We start from the raw sequence: 16,326 nt of genomic DNA, 5'->3' as shown, positions 1-16,326 counted from the left end.
TGGCGGATGGAGTATAATGTGGGAAAACATGAAGTTGTTCACTTTGGCAGGAAGAATAATAAAGCAGAGTATTAGTCAAATGGAGAATGACTACAGAATTCTGAGGTGCAGAGGGATCTAGGTGTTCTAGTGCATGAGTCACAAAAAGTTAATATGCAGGTACATCAAGTAATAAACAAGGCGAACGGAATGCTATCCTTGATCACAAGAGGAATTGAAAATAAAAGTAAGGCTGTTATGATTCAGTTATACAAGGCATTGGTGAGACCACATCTCGAATACTGTGTGCAGTTTTGGTCTCCTTATTTAAGGAAGGATGTAGATGCGTTGGAGGCGATTCAGAGGAGGTTTACTAGATCGATACCTGGAATGAGCAGATTCTCTTATGAGGGAAGGTTGGACAGACAGGGCTTGTTCTGACTGGAGTTTAGATGAGTGAGGGGAGACTTGATTGAAGTTTCTAAGATCCTGAACAATCTTAAGAAGGTGGATGTGGAAAGGATGTTTCCCTTTGTGGGAGAGTCCAGAACTCGGGGGCACTGTTGTAAAATTAGGGAGTCGCCCTTTTAGGACAGAGATGAGGAGAATTTTTTTTTCTCTCGGAGAGTTGTGCGACTTTGGAACTCTCAGCCTCAGAAGGTGGTGGAGGCAGGGTCATTGAATATTTTTAAGGCGTAGGTATATAGATTCTCGTTAGGCAAGGGAATCAAAGGTTGTCATGGGTAGATGGGAGTGTGGAATTCGAGACACAAACAGATCAGCCATGATCTTATTGAATGGCGGAGCAAGCTCGAGGGGCGGAATGGCCTACTTCTGCTCCTAATTCTTGTGTTGGTATGTTTGTAATTTAGATTTGGTAATCAGAAGTACAATTTACTGTTTGAGGAAAACTCCAAATTGGGGGATGTAGATAATACAGAAGAGGACTAACAAAATACAGGATGACATTAAAATACTGGCAGGATGGGTGTGTAATTGGCAGATGAACTGCAATATAGATAGGTGTGCAGTGATACATTTTAGTAGGAGGAATAAGGTCACACAGTTCTTAAAAAATGTGTTTAAATGGGGTAGAGGAACAAAGGGATCTGGGGTACAGATACACAAACCACTAAATATGCTAATAAGGCGATTAAAAAAGGCAAACACGGCACTGGAGATCATTTCTAGAGGGATAGAATTGAAAAGCAGGGAATTTGTGTTAAACTTGTATGAAACCTTGGTTAGACTTCACTTCCAGCACTGAGAACAGTGCTGGTCTTCATATTATAAATAGGATATAGTGGCAGTGAAGACAGTGTAAAAAACATTTGCTGGAATGATACAAGAACTTAAAGGTTATACCTATCAGGAAGATTGAACAGGCTGGGCTCTTTGCTCTTTTCTCTAGAAAAGAGAAGGCTGATGGGTGACCCAATAGAGCTCTTTAAAATTATGAAACGGCTTGAGAGGATAGATGTTGTTACAGAGAGGTGGTAAGGGGTATGGGTTGTTCCCACTGTTCACCTCCCAGTTGATCACAATTGTGTTTTATTAAAATGATGCCTTAGCCCCTGAGTGCCTTTAGAGTCAAATAAACAGACAAATAACAGGTTTTCTCGTCGGTTAAAAAAATGGTAACTTATTTAACTTTATTTTTAAACAAATCCTGAAATGATCACAATCTCACTCACACACACGTTCACCCACACATACATACACAAGAATAGATAGGTAGAGAGAATGGAATAAGAGGCAGTTTAAAGTCACAAGTTGTGGTTTACAGAAGATTATTGAGTCTTCTCAGGAGGAAAAGTCTGTTTTCAAAAAATTGCAGGCCTGCTTATTTATCGTCTTGAACTTGTGGAAGTATTGTAGAGCTCTAGTGGTTGTAATACAGCCTAAAGCTGGTGGTGTGTAGTTTGTTACTTTCACTGATGGTTAGACTCAAAGTCACTTTGTGATGTCTCTGCTGTGGTAGCTCTTCTTGATCAGCAGGAATTTTCTCTTGCCTGCTAGATCCTTCTCACAGGCTTTCTGTGATTTTAGCTTGATCTCCCCCCTCTCTCCAGATAGCTACCGTTTTAAGATCAAAATCTATCACATAGGAGTTTCTGTTAGGAGATGCATGGCCTCTCACCTGTTGTGACTACACAATGGGGCAGGATGATAAACATGGCCATCGTTTGATGTTTGAATGGAAATCATTCTGTTATGATGTTGCTACTTCACACCTTATTCGTCTTGGTTTGGCTATGAGTTCGACTGTCTCCAGCATCCTCTGTTAATTCATTCATGTCGATCAGAGCAGTTAATGTGCAATAGCTCTTTTCAATTTTAAAGGGGTTTTCCCCAGAGCTATTTTAGATGAGGTTAGAATTAGAATTAGAACATTACAGCGCAGTACAGGCCCTTTGGCCCTCGATGTTGCGTCGACCTGTGAAACCATCTGACCTACACTATTCCATTTTCATCCATATGTCTATCCAATGACCACTTAAATGCCCTTAAAGTTGGCGAGTCTACTACTGTTGCAGGCAGGGCGTTCCACGCCCCTACTACTCTCTGAGTAAAGAAACTACCTCTGACATCTGTCCTATATCTATCACCCCTCAACTTAAAGCTATGTCCCCTCGTATTTGCCATCACCATCTGAGGAAAAAGACTCTCACTATCCACCCTATCCAACCCTCTGATTATCTTATATGTCTCTATTAAGTCACCTCTCCTCCTCCTTCTCTCCAACGAAAACAACCTCAAGTCCCTCAGCCTTTCCTCGTAAGACCTTCCCACCATACCAGGCAACATCCTAGTAAATCTCCTCTGCACCCTTTCCATAGCTTCCACATCCTTCCTATAATGCGGTGACCAGAACTGCACGCAATACTCCAGGTGCGGTCTCACCAGAGTTTTGTACAGCTGCAGCATGACCTCGTGGCTCCGAAACTCGATCCCCCTACTAGTAAAAGCTAACACACCATATGCCTTCTTAACAGCCCTATTAACCTGGGTAGCAACCTTCAGGGATTTATGTACCTGGACACCAAGATCTCTCTGTTCATCTACACTACCAAGAATCTTCCCATTAGTGTAGGTTACTGAGCCTCATCTTTGCAGGTAAGAATTTCCAGTACTGGAGGGGTCACATGGCTGCTACTCCATTTTGGCTGTGGATAAGTGTCCATGCTCTTGTGATTTTGTTTAACAATTGACTTTTAAAATGTAAAATTCTTCCATTTCATTGTTTATTTCATCACGGCTCCTTCCGTGCATGACACCTCCCCATAAAAGGGAAAAAATGAGACTCCACTTGATGTTTCACATTTGTTGTTTTTTTCTCAGTAGGAAGGAAGTTATATAATATCGGGTAGCACATATTGTACACATTCAACCCATGCACTCCTCAGGTTTCAATCCTGACTTCTGTACAGGACTCTGCATTAATTGTGCAGTAATCATTGCAAAGCCTGGTTGATCCTGGTTTAAATCGCCGTGGCCAGACTATATACATATGTACTACTGGTGTTGAATAAGTTATACATTTAGGGGGAAAATAATAGGTGAGCAACATTGGAAGATTTTTTTTAAATGTTGATGATGGGATGGGTCAAATGACATTCGTTGTGTCGCTTTTTATGTACACACAAATGTAAAAATTCGGTGAGTGGAAATAATGTCTTTTTTCTTGTTTCACGTGATTTAAAAAAAAACTAGACAGGTTTGGGTGCAAATACAACAGGGGAGCTCCAGCAGCTTTGGCTGGTTCAATTAAATTGAACCATATATTTGATTTCTGTGTGGACCTGAGCCAATCTGTCAGGGCTCAGTCTGTATGGGTTCTGTTTTATTGATGGGGTCTTTCCTACATCTGCATTATGTGTTGTTAAGGTGTGCGAATTGGTTTGTTCCTGCAAATCTCCTCGAATTCCCTTAGCAGTGTTGCTAGGTCCTGTCTTTGATGGTCAGAGAGATAGTTGAATATGGTGTCTAGTCTCCTTAATATTTCTGTGTTTTCCAATTTTATGGTGGGGTTTTTCTGGGCTCTCTTGCTCAGCTAGTTCTTCTTCACTAGGACTGTCTCCCTCTACTGTGCTTACTGTTTGGCATACTGGTCTGTTTGGTTCTCAGCTGTGGTATTAACATATTGATGTGGCAGTCTTTGCTTTTTTCTCCAGTCTCTGGTACTAATCAAGTAATTCACATTATTCATCTTGTTCCCTACATCGTGTCGGTCACTGAATCTGGCTTTTAGGGCCTTGCCTTGTAATGGTAACAGTACCAGATTCTAGTCCGCTGGATGAACTCACGGGCTGCAGCCTTTCTGTCTGCTTGCCTTTTCATGTTTTCTTGAGCTGTTTTTAGGTGTGCTTTTGCTACAACACAGGCTTTAAACAGTCTCTCACGAAAGGTGGACACATAATTAGTAACGAGGATTCCTCCCTTTGATCCAGGAATTTTCATTTAATTAGTTTTAGGGGGCCTCTCCCCATGTCCAAAAACTAATTCAAATGGGCTGAAACCAGTGGATTTGTTTGGTGAATCTTTAGTAGCAAACAGCAAGAAAGCTCTTCCTTACTCCCAGTCATGGGGGTAACCACAGCAATATGCCCTGATCATGATTTTCAGGATTTGATGGGATCATTCCAGAACACCTGGAGACTGTGGGTGGCTTGCTGAAGATTTCAGCTGTTCCATACCAAGGCTGTGTGCTACTTCTTGGGATGTCCGAGACATGAAATTAGTTACTTGATTAGACTGAATTTCTTTGGGTAAGCCGTATTTTGTGTAAAATTGGGTCAGCCCCTCGACTACTGCTTGAGCAGTAATTTTCCTTAAGGTATGGCTTCTGGGAATTGGGTGGCCATGTCATTGATTATAAAAAGTATTGATAACCTGATCTGGTTTTGGGTAGGGGTCCCAAACAATCGATTAGAGCCCTACTGAAAGGTTCCTTGAAAGCAGGCATGGGGATCAGTGGAATATAGGAACATAGGAGCAGGAGTAGGCCATTCAGCCTGTCAAGCCTGCTCTGACATTCAATTAGATTATGGCTGATCATCTACCTCAACGTCACTTTCCCACACTATCTCCATATCCCTTGATGTCATTAGTATCCAGATATCTGTCGATTTCTGTCTTGAACATGCTCATTGTTTGAGCTTCCACTGCCCTCTGGGATGGAGATTCACCACCCTCTGAGTGAGGAAATTCCTCCTCTTCTCAGTCTTAAATGACCTACCCCGTATTCTGAGACTATGTCCCCTGGTTCTAGACTCACCGGCTAGGGGAAATATCCTAAATACATCCACCCTGTCACGCCCTGTAAGAATCTTGTAAGTTTCAATGAGGTCTCCTCTCATTCTTCGAAACTCTGGAGAATACAAGGCAAGCTTCCTCAATCTCTCCTCATAAAACAATCCCACCATCCCAGGGATTAGTCTGGTGAGCCTTCGTTGGCACTCCCTCTATGGCAAGTCTATCCTTCCTTAGATGAGGAGACCAAAATTGTATACAATACTCCAGGTAGGGTCTCACCAAGGCTCGATGCAATTGCAGCAAGACTCTTGTACTTAAAATCCCTTGTGATGAAGGCCAACATATCAGTTGCCTTCCTATTGCTTGCTGTACCTACATGCTATCTTTTAGTGACTCATGAACAAGGACACCCAATTCCTTTTGGACATCAACACTTCACAACCTCTCACCATTTATGAAATACTTTGTCTTCCTGTTTATTCTACCAAAGTGGATAACTTCAACTTATTCACATTATATTCCATCTTCCATATTCTTGCCCATTTAGTTACATCTGTCCCGTATTTTACGGATCCCCAGGCTTTAATTGGCCCGAGGCAGGACTTCTACCCACTTGAGGGAGGAGGTCCCGCCTCAGTGAGCTGCCGACCAATCAGTGGGCCCGCAAGCATTTAGTCTCAGCAGCACCACCGGGAGCGGTGGCTACTGCTGGGACTGCAGCCCAACCGACCTGATGGAGCCGAGAGAGTGGGTAAGTTTGGGTTGCCTCACCAGGGGGATCGGTCATGCCTGGTGAGGCGAGGGTGGTTGTTTGGGGGGGAGGGGGCACCTTGGATCCTGGGGGTGGGTTGGGAGGCGGGGGCGGCCCTCAATCAGGCACCCTGTGCCTGACTGCCATGCCTCCCCCCCGGGGCGTGGAAAGGCCGGCAGCTATCGCTGGGCGGCCTTTCATGTCCCCGGCACACCCGCTTGTCACAGGTAAAATACCCGTGGAGGCGGGCGAGGGCCCTTATGTGGCCATTAAGTGACCACTTAAGGGTCTTGATTGGCCTCGGGCGGGCGGGCGGGCCGTTTCCCACCCCCCCGCAACCCCCCGCTGGACCTCTGTAAACTTGCTTGGATACAGAATCGGGGCGGGTAGGCCTCCTGGAGCCTGCCGCTCAATTTTACGCTACCCCCATGCCACCATCCGACCCACTGGGGTGGCGTAAAATTCCAGCCTACATTTGGTCCCCACATCCAAATCATTTATATAGATTGTGAACAGTGCGGCCCCAGAACTGATCCTTGTGGTACCCCACTAGTAACAGCCTGCCATCTTGAGAATGACCTGTTTATTCCTACTCTCTGTTTTCTGTCAGTTAACCAATTCTCAATCCATACTAGTATATTACCCTAATCCCATTTGCTCTAATTTTGTTTACAAACCTCCTGTGTGGGACTTTATCAAAAGCCTTCTGAAAATCCAAATACACCACATCCACTGGTTCTCCTTTATTGATGCTACAAGCAACATCCTCAAAAAACTCCAACTGGTTTGTCAAACATGATTTCCCTCTCAAAGATCCATGTTGATTCTGCCCAATCGTATCATTATTTTCTAAGTGTCTAGTTATCACATCCTTTATAATGGATTCTAACATTTTCCCTACGACTGATATCAAGCTAACAGGTCTGTAGTTCCCCCCTTTCTCTCTTCCTCCTTTCTTAAATAGTGGGGTTACATTTACTACTTTCCAGTCTGCAGGAACCTTTGATTGTAGGTTGTGGTTTCCCAACAACCTGGCAGATATGGCAGGTCTGACAAAATGTAACCACATCTTTGTGGATTTGTGGCCAGTAAAAGTGATGGCTTATCCGGGCCTGGGTCTTTTTGATACTCATGTGTCCAGCCATAGGGATTTCATGGGCAATCCTCAAAATTTCCCTAGGTTATTTAGGGGAACTACAATTTGGTGAATTACTGTCCCCTCCTCCTCTGCTGGTCACTGTGGGGGTCCTCATTTTCTCATTAGGATTTTGTTTTTTAAATAGTAACACTCGGGCAGTTTCTTTGCCTGTGCCTCAGAATAGGCTGTCTGCACTATTTTTAAATCAGGGTCTGTCTGCTGGGCTTCAATTAAGGAGGTCCTCTTGTATACCTCACCTAAATCTCCGAAATAATGTTTCAGCCAGCCGGACCTCTGAGTTGTCTGACTGAGTTTCTGGCTCAGCTGGCTCTGGAGCTTTCTTAGCCATGGATCGGATTACTATACAGGCTGGAAAGATTCAAGGGACTTCCTCCCGTATTTGTTCTGTCTCCCTGGCCTTATTTGGCTGGTCTGAGACCACTGGAATGGATACCACTTTACCTCCAGCCAAATCATTGCCTAGCAGCAAATCTATTCTGGTCACAGGCAGGCAATGAATAATCCCTACTGTAACTAATCCAGATAACAGATCACACTGCAGGTGGACCCGATACAAGGGCACTGACATCTATCCTCCTTCAAAGCCTCTTACCAGAACCTTTGCCTTGAGTGAGTGAGCTGGTGAAAAGGTCATGCCTTTACCTAACATTAAGGATTGAGTGGCTCCTGTATCTCGGAACAGGACAACGGATTTGTCTGACTCATTAGAGGGGTATGGGGCCACCTTTCCCTTTGAAACAAAATCCTGATAACCTTCAGGGATCTTGTCCATTTTTGCCACGTCTAGCGCAGTATTATGTGAGAGATCCAGTACTGTGGTTAGGGTCACTGGCTTGCCTGGCTTGTTGCCTGCTTTGGTATCCTTTTGAACGCCCACACAATTTATTGGTTTCCCTTTTAATTTCCAGCAGTCAGCTTTCACATGCCCTGCTTTACTGCAATGGGAACACACAGGTCTGTGGAAAACATGCCTGCCCTCTGCATTGTCTTTCCTTACTGGTGGAGGGCTTCTCGCATTCTCACTTTTGGTTCCCTTTTCACTAGCACTCCATCTTGTATCATTATTATCCTACTTTCTGTCCTTCCCGGACCTCTAGGGATTGTTATGGAAGTATTTATGAGTAAGCTCATAATCGTCTGCCCTCGCAACTGCTTCTCTTGCCCTTGTCATTCTTTATTTTTTAATATGAGTCTTTACACTAAGGGGAATGCTATTTTTAAATTCTTCTAGCAAAATCACTTCTCTCAAATTTTCATACGAGCGGTCTAACTTGAGAGATCGGATCCAGCGATCAAAAGCCATGTTTTTAATTCTTTCAAATTCAATATAGGTTTGGGTAGATTTTCTCTTCGCATTTCGAAACTGTTGCCGATAGTCTTCAGGAACCACCTCATATACATTTAATATAGCAGCTTCAGTCTGTTTATAATCAAGGGAGCTTTTCTCTGATAACATGGACAGAGCAAGCTCTGCCCATCAATTCGCTTTGTAAGAGGAGGGTCCAATATTCTCTCAGCCGTTTTAGCCTAGTATCTCAAAGGAGATGAAATAGGACTCAACCTCTTTCTTCTTGAATTTTGACACTAATCATGAATGTTTCAATACATCAAAGTTTTACTCTGCATTGTGGATAAGGTTTGAGTGGCTGGTATCATAGTCACCTTGTGCTGGTAGCCCTGCTAACTCAAACTTTCTTGCCGCTTCCTCTTTTTGCCTCTCTCTTTCCTCTTGTTTCATTTGCAACTCCAACTCTGATTCCAATTTTCGCATAGCAAGATCCCTTTCAACTTGAATCTTAGCTAGTGTAATGTTATCTGTTTCAGAGTCTATGCCTATTTCTTCTGGCTCGGGGGCAAGATTAAAATGGTTCGCTAGACTCTTCACTATTTCAGGTTTCTTTTGTTTTTGTTTGAAAGTGACTCCCACCTGGACAGCTAAGCTTTATAAATCTTCAGTAATTAATTTATTTAACTTATCATGGGATATGTCTCCCTGCTCTACAAACCCTTCAGCATTAAATGTGGCCATGTCTTTTTGTTTCTAGCACCGTGGAGAAGAAAAGAATGATACCAGAAAAGGTGTTGCACAATTTTCCACAGCTTTAGAGGTCAATTTTCCTTCCTTTTCCAAATCTCTCGTTGAATCTGATTGTTTAGAATCTCAGCTTTGAGCCTTCAATTTGTTATAGAGAGATGGTTCACCTCACAACTGTCCACAATTGTGTTTTGGTAAAATGATGCTTTAGTCCCTGAGTGTCTTTAAGGCCAAATAAACAGACAAATGATGGTTTTCTCATAGGTAAACAAAGATAACTATTTATTTTTAAACAAATCCTGAAATGATCACAACCTCACTCACACACATATATTCACCCACATTTACATACACAAGTATAGATAGATAGAGAGAAAAGAGCAAGCAGCAGGTTAAAGTCACAAGTGAGGTAAGTTTTCATGGTTTACAGAAGATTATTGAGTCTTCTCGGGAGGTAAACTCTTTTTTCATAAAGTTGCAGGCCTGATTATTTGCAGTCTTGAATTTGCGAAGGTATTGTAGAGCTCTAGTGGTTGTAATACAGCCAAAAGCTGATGGTGTGCAGTTGGTTACCTTCACAGATGGTTAGCCTCAAAGTCACTTTGTGATGTCTCTGCTGTGGCAACTGTTCTTGGTCAGCAGAGCTCTTCTCTTGCCTGTTAGACCCTTCTTACAGGCTTTATGTGATGTTGGCTTGATTTCCTCTTTCTCTCTCCAGACAGCTACCTTTTTAAGGTCAAAATCTATCATATTGGAGTTTCTGTTAGGAGATGCATGGCCCTCTCCCCTGTTGTGACCACACAATGGGCCAGGATGATAACCATGGCCATTGTTTGATGTTTGAATGGGAATCATTCTGTTATGATGTTGCTGCTTCACACCTTATTCATCTTGGTTTGGCTATGAGCTCAACTGTCTCTAGCATCCTCTGTTAATTCATTCATGTCGATCAGAGTCATTAACATACAATAGCTTCTTTCAATTTCAAAGGGGTTCTCCTCAGAGCTATTTCAGACGGGGTTAACGAGCCTCACCTTTGCAGACGAGTTTGTGGAATTCCAGTACTGGAGGGGTCACATGGCTGCTACTCCATTTTGGCTGTGTATAAGTGTCCATGTTCTTGTGATTTTATTTAGCAGTTGACTTTTTAAATTCATAATTCTTACATTTCATTGTTTATTTCTTAATGGCTCCTCCGTGCATGGCAACATAGAGAAAATGTTTCCAATTGCAGCTGAGACTGTAACTAGGGTCATAAATACGAGCTAGTTACTAATAAATCCTGCAGGGAATTCTGGAAAAAACTTCTTTACCCAGAGTGGTTAGAATGTGGAACTTGCTATCACATGGGGTAGGTGAGGAGAATAACATAGATGCATTTAATGGGAACTATATAAATGCATGAGGGAGACAGGAATAGAAGGATATGTTGACAGGGCTAGATGTGGAAGAGTGAGAGGAGGCTCGTGTGGAGCATAAACACCGACATGGACCCACTGGGCTGAATAAGCTGTTTCTGTGCCGTAAATACTATGTAGTAGATCTGCCTGCTCATAAATTAAACCACTGGGTCCTGCACGGCCAAGCTTCTCCATATCCTCAAGCCTATAAATCGAGTTTCAGTCTTGTAACGCCCTGACCTTTAGACTTACATGTTACAATCCTTCTACCCTCAATAGCAGACATTTGAATCTATAACAGTAACTTTAGTCTTTTAACATGTTCCTGTCTGGACTCTATGATGTGCTGGTAGATTCTTGCTGTTGGGAGATGGGAAAATGTCTGAATTACACATTTATGTGTACATCCACCTTGGCGTTGTTCAGTGTCAAAGCCAGCCTGCGGAGTAGGCAATTGTTTTCCAGAACTTATAGAATACATAAGTAAAACAACACTACAGCATTTCCCAGTTACAGCTCCATTTATGAGGATCCTCATTGACGTGTCCCAGATTGGCCCAGCTCCAGTTGTTCTTTTGCGCCTCTTTAGAACTTGGATTGTTGAAAGTAGATCTTTCTGCTAATCCAGATGGGTGCACACCATGCCAACTTGTCTCACCATTTATCTGTTTGATGCTATTTTTGTAACAGCTGCTCTAAGCTCTGCATATTTTGATTGTTTCGTTTCTTCCAGGTTTCTGCATATTAACTGAATGCCCCACTCGAGCTTTAGCACTGTGACCTTTATCGTTGGATTTAATTTCTTCTTCCTGTTCTACTCTATCAGACATTGTCACAGCTAGCCTTGGCAATACTTAGCTTAGTGAAACAAAAAATAACTCTTAAGTAACAAAGAGATCTAACATGTTAACTGTGTCTCAAACACTTAAGGAGCCTGGATCACCATTTAAGAGATGCAGCCATCTTAAGGAAGTTGTTTCAAAATACAGTGTGAGGTGGCACCCATTTTGGAACCTGGTAGAAATTAACTAAAACAAAAAAAAAACACAGTTGATTTGACCATTTCCTTTTCTTCTCTCACTCAGATTTTCCTTCAAAGTGGAAGAACCTCTGGAAAACCAGAAGCAGTTCCGAAAAAGAATGTGTTTTATCCTGCACATCTCAAACCATGTGTTCCCAACATCCAGGGTTGTTATTGGGCCACCACAGCAATTAAAAAAATTAAAGAGCCATAAAATCTATTCAAATGATTCTCATGCTGTGAAATCAGCTGGAGTCAGGTACTGAGGATTGGGGCAGGGAGAGGTTCCTGATGATGTATCGCGAATATGGCCAAAAGGAAAATCGATCCCAAGTTTTTCTCCTTACTGCAAATCTTTCCCTTCTCACCCGAAGATGCTGACTCACACTGTTGTGCAGCTCCATGGTGTCAACTGTGGTTCAGTGGTTGGACTGTTGCCTCTGAGTCAGAAAGCTGTGGGTGCAAATCCCAATCCTGGAACACAAGACAATAATGTAGACTGACATTACAGTGCATTGCATTATCAAACAGGCACAGTCCTAGCTGCTGTCATTTGAATGAGACATAAAACTGGGGCCATATTTTCCATCTCAGGCGGACATCAAAGATCCCATGACATTATTTTGAAAAACAGCAGTAGCAGAGTTCTCTAATATTTATAAAAGCAAAATACTGCAGATGCTGGAAACCTAAAATAAAAACAGAAAGTGCTGGAGAAACTCAGCAGGTTTGGCAGCATCTGGAGAGAGACAGAAACAGAGTTAATGTTTCGAGTCAGTTCTGATGAAAGGTCACTGACCTGAATCGTTAACTCTGCTTTTCTCTCCACAGATGCTGCCAGACCTGCTGAGTATTTCCAGCACTTTCTGTTTTTATTTCCAATTTTTATCCCTCAATCACTAAAACATATTATCTGTTTACTGATCTGACCCCTTGCCGTGTATTCACTATAACCTCTGACCTTCCCCTCTCTGACGCTGAATGTTCTGTACTCAGCAAGGGACTCAGTTTTATCCCCTTACCTCCCCACCTCAATGTATTTCACACCCAAATGACGTTGAGCTCTTCTTCCGTCGCCTTCGCCTCCGGGCTCACTTCTTTAACCAAGAGTCCTCCCCCCCGACCAGCAGACCCATTCACCCACCTGCAGCATTCTCCCTCCACCTGGACTCCTCCCTCTGGCCTCTTACCCACTCTTGATCTTTTCATTGTAAACTGTCGCCGAGACATCAGCCATCTCAATTTCTCTGCCCCCCCACACTCACTCTAACCTGCTCCTCTGAACTTGCTGCACTCTGTTCTCTCAGGTCTAACCCCAACATTGTCATCAAACCTGCAGACAAGGGTGGTGCTGTTGTTGCCTGCCGTCTCGACCTCTACCTTGTAGAGGCTCAGCGTCAACTCTCAGACACTTCTTCCTACTTCCCCCTGGACCATGACCCCACCACTGGACATCAAGCTACTGTCTACAGGACTGTCACTGACCTCATCTCCTTTGGAGATCTTCCCTCTACAGGTTCCAACCTCAGTCCCGCAACCCTGGACAACCCGCTTCTACCCTCCTTCCCAAAATCCACAAAAAGGACTGTCCCGGCAGACCCATTGTTTCAGCCTGTTCCTGCCCCACTGAACTTATTTCTTCCTGTCTTGACTCTATCTTTTTCCCCCTGGTCCAGTCTCTTCCCACCTACACCCATTGACTCTTCTGATGCCCTACGTAATTTTGACAGTTTCCTGGCCCCAACCGCCTCCTCTTCACTATGGAAGTCCAATCTCTCTACACCTCCATCCCCCGCCAGGACGGTTTGAGAGCTCTCAGCTTCTTCCTTGAACAGAGGCCCAACCAGTCCCCATCCACCACCACCCTCTTCCGCCTGGCTGAACTTGTTCTCACAATGAACAACTTCTCCTTCAACTTCTCTCACTTCCTTCAAGTAAAAGGTGCTGCTATGGGTACCCACATGGGTCCAAGTTATGTCTATCTTTTTGTGGGGTATGTCGAACATTCCTTGTTCCAGTCCTACTCAGGCCCTCTCCCCCAACTTTTTTTCTGGTACATTGATGACTGTATCGGTGCCGTTTCCTGCTCCCACCTGGAACTGGAAAACTTTATCAACTTTGCTTCTAATTTCCATCCTTCTCTCACCTTACATGGTCCATCTCCGACACTTCCCTTCCCTTCCTCGACTTCTCCGTCTCTATCTCTGGGGACAGGCTGTCTACTAATATTCATGATAAACCCACCAACTCCCACAGCTACCTTGACTACACTTCTTCGCACATTTCCTGCTGTAAAGACTCCATTCCATTCTCCCAGTTTCTCCATCTCCGACGCATCTGCTCTGATGATGCAACCTTCCATGACAGCGCTTCTGATATGTCTTCCTTTTTCCTCAACCGAGGACTCCCCCCCACTGTGGTTGACAGAGTCCTCAACCGTGTCTGGCCCATTTCCCGCACCTCTACCCTCACCCCTTCCCCTCCCTCCCAGTACTGTGACAGGGTTCCCCTTGTCCTCACTTTCCACGCCACCAGCCTCCACATTCCAAAGGATCATCCTCCACCATTTCTGCCACCTCCAGCATGATGCCACTACCAAAAGCATCTTCCCCTCCCCTCCCCTGTCAGCATTCTGAAGGAATTGTTCCCTCCACAACATTTCCAGCATTTCTTGTTTTTATTATCTGATTGCTGTTTGTGGGATCTTGTTGTGCATATTTACTACACTTCAGAAGTACTTCATGGGCTGTAAAATGCTTTGGGACATTCTGGGGTTGTGAAAGGTGCTATACAAACACAAGTTCTTTCTTTTACGAGCTATTCACCGATAGATCACCCAATACTGCTATTCTGAACCTTACTTTGCGTTGACTGACTACTCTACTGTGGTAATCAGCATGGTCAAGCTCGATTCTGTTCTTACTGGATATCTGTACAGGAGGGTGGGAGTCTCTCGAAAGCAGCCAGGAGCAGGATCACTAGCGACCGTTCCCTGCCTTACCCCAGGATTGCTGAGGCTACAGACACAGATGGGCTGGGGCAATTCCTTGATTTTGCCACTTGAACCGCACAGGTTAATTGATATCCATCACACAGTCAGGGATAATGGCTGCTCTATAAAAATTCCCTAAGGATAAAATCAGAACTCAATGCTCAATTAAAAATGCTATGTTACAAGGAAAGTTTAAACAAATTGAGCTTGTTTTCTTTGGGAGAACGGCTTTGAAGATAAGAAGGAAATTGACCAAATTGATCTCAGCCAATTATTCGCAATGGTGAATAGTTCAAATACTGCGGGAAACAAGTTAAAACTAAATAAGTTACAGAAAAAAAACAGAAGGCAAGCAGAACTATTCCACCCAAAAGGCTGATTGAGCAATGGAATGAGTTACCAGCCAAGGGCGTGGAAGCAGCATATAAACAGATTAAAGGAACAGCTAAATGAGACCAATGTTTCTGCCTCCCCACAAGCCCCAGCACAAATTAGGTGGCGCACTTTTGACAAATGTCAAACTTGACTACCACTGAACCTGGCTCTTTGAGTGACCTGGGTGAGCACCAGGTGGCAATATTACAACTGTGACTATATTTTAAAAGTATTTTGTTGGCTGTGAAGCACATTGGAATGCCCTGAGGTCATAAATGGTGCTATATAAATGTAAGTTCAATACTGCGCCTGGAATTGGTGCTTGCTCAAAACAGGAGGTGGGAAGTTGTTCTCTGGAATTCCCTCCCTAAGCCTCTCTGCCTCTCCGCCTCTCTCTCCTCCTTGAAAACGTTCCTTAAAACCAACGTCACTTGTCTTAAAATCTCCTTCTGAGTTTCTGATAACGCTCCTGTGAAGCATCTAGGGATATTTTACTACGTGAAAGCAACTGAATAAATGCAAGTTGTTGTCATTGTTGCTGCTGCAGGCCATATAAGGTCAGTTCCAAGGGTTATTTTGAACTGTGGATCAATGTTCCTTCTAAGCTGCTCTCCCGTACGGCGATGCAGCACCCCAGAAGTTACCGCACAGGCTGTGCACAAAAGTGTCCCTTTAAGATAATGAGCATGTGCGGCCACACAAAAAAATGTAAAGGTACTGCACACTTAAACGAATCGGTCATGCACAACAACAACAAAAATTAGAGCGGACATTGCTGCAGATGCAGAAACCAAATGGCCTGCGCCCCCACTCTCCACCCCTGCTGCATCAAAGAATAAGACAAAGTTAGCTACCTGAAAGCACAAGGGTGTTGCTGTCTGGTCCTACGAACTGAAATGGCAACTCCACCACTTCTAAACAGCCAGTTTCTATGGGTGATCTTCACAGCCCATGTGCCTACCCAGCAGAATCCACATAAAAATGACATGGAAGAGATGTAATTTTCATGGCATTTAAATGGCCCTGCTGTTTTCAGTCTTGCCTTAGAAATGCATATAATGCACAAGCAGGGCAGAGACATTGCAATATGATTCTTTGCACTCATGTCCTCACCCTAACTTATTAGGAACAGGTAGGCGTGGGTTGTTCAGTCGAGAAAGATCACCTCCAGTATGTTTCGGAGAGAGGGAGGAATCTCAGGATATGGGAAAGAGGCAGGTGGATGGGTTTGAGATCACACAGGGATAGATCCCTTGCACCAAAAGGCCTTGTCATGTTCCTGAAAATGTGCCTAAGTGTAGAAAAAAAGCTCCCCACAAAACAGACAGAAATAAAAAGATGGTAAAGTCAGTGATTAT

This window comes from Heterodontus francisci, chromosome 26 (assembly GCF_036365525.1).
Source record: "Heterodontus francisci isolate sHetFra1 chromosome 26, sHetFra1.hap1, whole genome shotgun sequence".
NCBI lineage: Eukaryota > Metazoa > Chordata > Chondrichthyes > Heterodontiformes > Heterodontidae > Heterodontus > Heterodontus francisci.
This window is presented reverse-complemented; position numbering follows the sequence as displayed.